Raw genomic sequence first — 6,000 nt, 5'->3', positions numbered from 1 at the left:
CACAACTTGAGCATCATAAATAAGCAACAATGCATGAAGTAACATGATCAAAGGCATAGAACACATGTATGCTATAGATCAATCCAAGTTACGCGAATCTAAGACATTTAGCTCACTACGCAACCTGCAAAAGGTTTTCTCATCTAACGGCTTGGTAAAGATATCGGCTAGCTGGTTCTTGGAGCTAAAATGGAAAACCTCGATATCTCCCTTTTGCTGGTGGTCTCTCAGAAAGTGATGCCGGATGTCTATTGTAACACCCCAGGTGTTACTTAGGGTTTTCACTCAAGACTACACAAGTAAAGCCCATCATCACATGTGGTTTAATTTGAGCAAATTACACCAAACTTGGAAATCAAGATCCTAAGTAAGTGCAACCCATCTTAGAAGTCATGCTTTGGCTTTATCATGCACATATAGTGAGGAATTGCCCAAACCCTAATTCAAACCCCTTTTGAACAATTGGAGCACTAGAAGTGAGTATGACCAAAAGGCTATGAAAACCACATGATCATGACTTGGGCCAATTATAAAAGATGTAGTACACTTAATACCCTACAAAAAATAGTAAGAAGGTGACCCCAAAAAGGTTTCAGAAAAACCCCAAAATGTTCACCAAAGGGTTGAGCATAAAAGGAAAAATCAGAATTTTTCTAAGTCCAAAACCAACCCCTTCCAAAGATCAAACATGTTCACCCTTTTTCAAACTTTAAAACCATTTGACCCAATTGACAAAGTGGTGCCTAAAAACCTCTAGAACACCCTGGAAAAGTTTGAACCCAAACCTAAGTCGTTTGACACGACTTGGCACAAGTTTTGTCTCGGTGTGGACAGCTAGGATAGAGCCAACTTCCCACCCTAGATCTCTCAAACAAGACCACATCTCCCCTTGGAACTCACATGAACTAGGTAGCCCTAGGTGCAGGGAAGAGATCTCTCAAAGGTCTTAGGGCAAGATTCGCACGTTTGGCTCCTCAACAAGGGGTAGAACAAGAGCAGAAACAAAGAGCCACGTGTTCGACGCGCCCTGAGCTCGCCAGAGCACGCCCGACGCCCGCCCCCGCGTGCCCCGTGTCGCGCCAAGCCGAGCCGGCGCCGTTGCCCGCGCCCGCGCCTATAAAGCCACCAAAGACTTCGACCGTACTCCCCCGCACGCGCTCGACCTCACCGGAGCACTAGATCACCGGCGTTGCCCCGCGCACGGCGTGCCCGCGGCCACCCGATCCCCGCCACCGTAGACCGGCCAGCAGAGCCTCTCCCAACCCCGTCCGACCCTCGGAGTAGACCCTGCGTGCCTCGGTGAAGCTCCCCGAGAGAGGAATCGAACTTTGCCTCGCCGGAGAAACCAGTTCACGATCGCCGGACTTCACCCGACCGCCGGCAAGCGTAGACCGAGCGCCACGGTAAGTCATTCTCCGATTCCTTGCACGAGTCGATTGCTTGACATCCCGTGAGGCTCCCCGTGCCATTGGATTGACCTATATCGCCGTGGTTAGGCCGGAGCACTCATCGCCGACGAGTTCACCCGCCTGCGCACGTGGACCGGCCGATTCCGGCCACCACCGCCGTCGAGCCATACCTCGCTGTGACCGCAAGAACCTCCTGGAGCCAACCCCACCCTTCGCCGGACCTCCCTCGCCGCCGGTAAGCCGCGCCGCCCTATTTACTCCCGCGGGTGCTTTTTAAATAAGGGGAGGGACCTCGGGGAAGAAGATATAAAGGCCAGGGGATTTTTGTAGTGTCAGCGCCTCAAAGGAATAGTGGCGCAGGGGTATAACTGAAGGGATTAATTTAGAAAGAACCCAGGGTCTTCGATGCAAATTGGTTTTCCAGAAAACCTTTTTAATATTTCTGATTTAAATGCAAACAGAACTTAAAAAATTCATAACTTCAGTTTTGTTCACCTAAATCGAGTCAAACCAATTTTGCCAGATCCTAAATAATGTAAACTACTTAGGAAAAATATAAAACCCCTAAGTGTTGCAGAAAACTTCAAAGTTTTGATTTAAATGATTAACTAGTCAAAAGCTAAATGAAATAGGGAAAATAGCTACACTATTAGACTGGGATTAAGAAAATTCAGAGAAGTACTTAATCACTTCCTAACCTGTTTAAAAATAATAAAACCCTATGTACACCCAACTAAGTAGGGTTTGCCATTTAAATCATTTTCAGCTTAAAGTTAAAGAAAATATAATAGGTATCTTAGAATAAAAATCAGAGAGCACCCACTTTTTTGTTAGCTTTTTTATTCAGTATAGTTCACTAGAAAAGTTTGTTAGACCTTTGTTTAGTACAAAAGAATTGAGATACTTTTTATTTTAGGAAAACAAGGAAAACTTAGAAAAACCCTAGAAAAATAACCCTGAGGAGAAAACACCCTAAACCTTGGGATAACTAATGTTTTGTTATTATAAACATAGAAAAATTTTGAGTCTTGTTGTTTGACATTTTTCAAATAACAAGTTAGTTGTAAGTGTCTTTTTAGCATTAAACTTTAGAAAATCATAACTAAATAACCACTAAGTAACCCTCTGTTAATTTTTGCACAGAAGCATGTTATTACCTATAGATTTCAGCAAAAATGACTCTTAGTGCAGAACCCACACCTAGATAAGAGTTGTAGTACATAGTGACCCCTTTGCTCCAACTTTTGTTATTTTTGTCCAGGGCATATTCTAATTATTCTGGACCTCAAATTTATAGAACAGACTACAGTGACCAATAATAACCCACTGTAATTTTTACAGAATTTTTGGAAAAATGTAAATCACTGTTGTAGTTCAAACCCACCCTAAAATCATAAATAGGAAATGAAAAGGGGAATTAATAGTGGAGACTAATGTTACCCTAACCAAACCAGCAAAACCCCTTGAGTGCCTACTAAAACATTTAAAGGGCAATCCAAGTCTTAATTCATTATGCTTACCTCTAGGCAAAACCTCAAACCTAAATTGATAAGCATAAACCCCTAAGAGCCTTTTATAACAAGAAAACCCTAAGTTATTAACTAACTTAGTTTTTCTTCACTAGGCATAATTATTACTAAATTCTACATATCATAGCATACATATACTTTATTCATTGCATTCGATAGATTGTAACCGCGCGGACGGAGAGTACATCCTCGTGCCGGAGCAAGGAGATGCTCAGGAGGTAGTCCCGGATCCAGCACCAGAGCCTGCCCCAGAGGATCTGCCTGCCCCAGCTTTGGAAGACAAGCCCCGGTTTTATGCATAACCTATTCTATATGCTATTTTACTGCACTTAATGTTTGTAGGCTTGTATTGTGCACTTAAGTGTAGGAGTTGTTTGGAACCTTAGTTGCATGACTCAGGGTACCTTTTGAGATGGATACTAGTATGCTAGTTCGAGTAGCTGCTTTGCTAATTAGGGATCTCGGTAGAAGTCGAGTGATTTTTCTAGCACTCGCACGAGGTCAGGAATTTTGGTTGTATCTACTTTCATATCATACTGATGTTGGTATGTGGACACAGATCCATGGGGATGCGTGGGCTACAAGATGGAATTGGAATAAGGATTAACGTGCGGATACCTGTGTCAAGCGTTTGAACGTACTAAGCACATGCCGAGAAATATGGTAAATCGGTAAGCCTAGTACCTGATTGAACCTGGCAGTAGAATTTACCCCTCACGCGACCTGAGACATGGTCTCCCATTCCGGTTATGGTGGGTACAAGTGCGGTCACTGCACGACGGCAATCGGGGTCAGTGAGGCATTGTACGCCAAGGCGGTGAGCCCTGATCTGCTGACGGGGAATCGATGGGGACGGTTGATGTGTGTGGGGACGGAGTGCCTCACCATGTCGTGTGTTTAGGTTTACCTTGCAAGGTTTAAAAACTCGATTCGAATCGTCTGCTTCTCGCAGCTAATGAGACTGCTTGATCCATTGTACTGCATTGAGTAACAAGTGGACATGTGGTGATTTGGCAAAAGATGTTGATTGCTAAATTGCTTGATACCATGAATGAGTAGATAGTACATATTTAGTCTTAAGAGAGTCACACTAAAACTTGAAAAAGCTAAAACTTGATTTTTAGACTCAGCTAGTGCTTTTGGCAAACCGAACCCCTCAGCCAAACAGCTGCATGTCTAGAGGTAGAGGAGTAGACTCCTCACACCGGGTAAGTCTAGCTGAGTATTAGTATACTCAGCCTTGCTTGTGGCATAATTTTACAGGTTCTTTGGAGGACATGGTTGATGGAGTGACTTGGCCGTCCATCTTGCCACCTGGTTGAACAGTCGAGTGGGACCCTACCTCGGCAGAGGAGGAGCATGAGGAGTGATGGGACAGGCTTCCCCATCTCTCCATTTATCGTTAGTTTATTTCCGCTGCATTCCGAACAATGAGTACTACTTTTGCTAAAACTCCAATGATTATGTAATAAATTTAATACTCCCTTAATGTATGGTCTTATGCTTTATTGTATTTGCTCTGTGCCTCACCATCGAGTGAGTACGTGGTACTTGATCCTGTTAGTGGCCTCGTCGGACTAGATCCGAGGGACTGACGTGTTATTCCCATTTAAGTGTGGTCTAGCCTCTAAGGCGGGACTTAGGCACTTAAGTTGGAATAATTCGGGCGGTTCCGCCACAGCTGGTATTGGAGCTCGTACCACCACAGAGGAATCAATAAACTATAAATACCATCCTTTTCCAAAGTAAAACTTGATAGAAACAAATGTTGGAAAGATCGTAGAACGATCAGGATAGACCTAGGACGTGAAGCCTTAGGATGATAGAGGGGTAGCTAGGTGGCTATTTGAGTAAGCCCTACAGGCTACTATAAGGGATGGGAGTTCTTCCGTAATCCCTCTAAATTGAAATGAGGTCGTTTAGGACGAGCATGCATGCATCCTTATTTAAACTACTTAATAATTGGGTAAGAACTTTAATACACAATAATGACAGATTAAGTACACTTAGTGCCATTGTCGTAGTTATAGAGAGGCTGAGTTGTGATCCCTTTTTATTTTATAGTTCTTTTTCTTTTACTTACGCTTAACCGTACACAGATGACTTCTCACGGATCCTCGGACGAAGAGAATGCACAGTCCCACACGAACGGACTTGCACGAGAGGGTTTCCCTTCGTATCTTGTGGGAGGTACTTCAGGGAGCTGGTTACACGACGCCTCCCCAGTACGTGGTGCAGCTGTTTGAGAAGCACCGAGTGCCTTGCTGTAGGGTGAGGATGACCCTGGAGCCTCATCCCCTACAGCCAGGCTGGCGATCGTTGGATTCCGAGTCTTTTGGATACAGGGCTGAGGATACTATCGAGGCGATTGCTCTTCACGGACTGACCACCTTCTGTGGTTTCCACCCCTTGGAGCTATCCACTCACCCCATTGGTTTGTTCCCCGCGGAGAAGGAGGACGACCCAATGTGGAAGGACAGAGTGGAGCATGCCAAGGATATATGGGCTATCTACCCAGGTCAGACTGCTCACTTGACGGTGCGGTGCATGAATGCCCTGTATCGTCTGCAAGTGATGCGAGGAGAGGCAATGCCTCATCTGATGGCATTATTGTAGGCTACCAAGATCACCTTGGATAACAGGGAGGAACTTGTGGTAGACTTGTCCACTGAGATGGTGGAAAAAGACTTACAAGTGGAACAATTGTCAAATGAGATCCAAGAGCTTGAGGAGCTAGTGGGAACCAGGGAGAACACCATCGAGGTTCTCGAGGATCAGCTAATCAACACTCAGCAGCAACTCGCGGAGGCTAACTAGCATCTGGATATGCACCACCAGGAGATCCAGGACATGGAGGCCAACGAGGATGTCGACATCAAGGGAGGAGAGGAGCCTGCCTCCAGCTTGGACACTGCTGGCTTAGGGAGACCACCTTCCCCCGAGTCGAGTGTTGCCTCGTTTGCTCACTAGGACGCAGAGATAGTGTTAGAAGTCTGTGGCGGTAGAACTCCTCGAGGCTAGCTTAGCTTTTGCACCCCTAGGGTACTAGGCTAGATACAGTT

The sequence above is a fragment of the Zea mays genome, chromosome 1, assembly GCF_902167145.1.
Source record: "Zea mays cultivar B73 chromosome 1, Zm-B73-REFERENCE-NAM-5.0, whole genome shotgun sequence".
Taxonomy (NCBI): Eukaryota; Viridiplantae; Streptophyta; class Magnoliopsida; order Poales; family Poaceae; genus Zea; species Zea mays.
Note: the sequence above shows the minus strand (reverse complement) of the source record.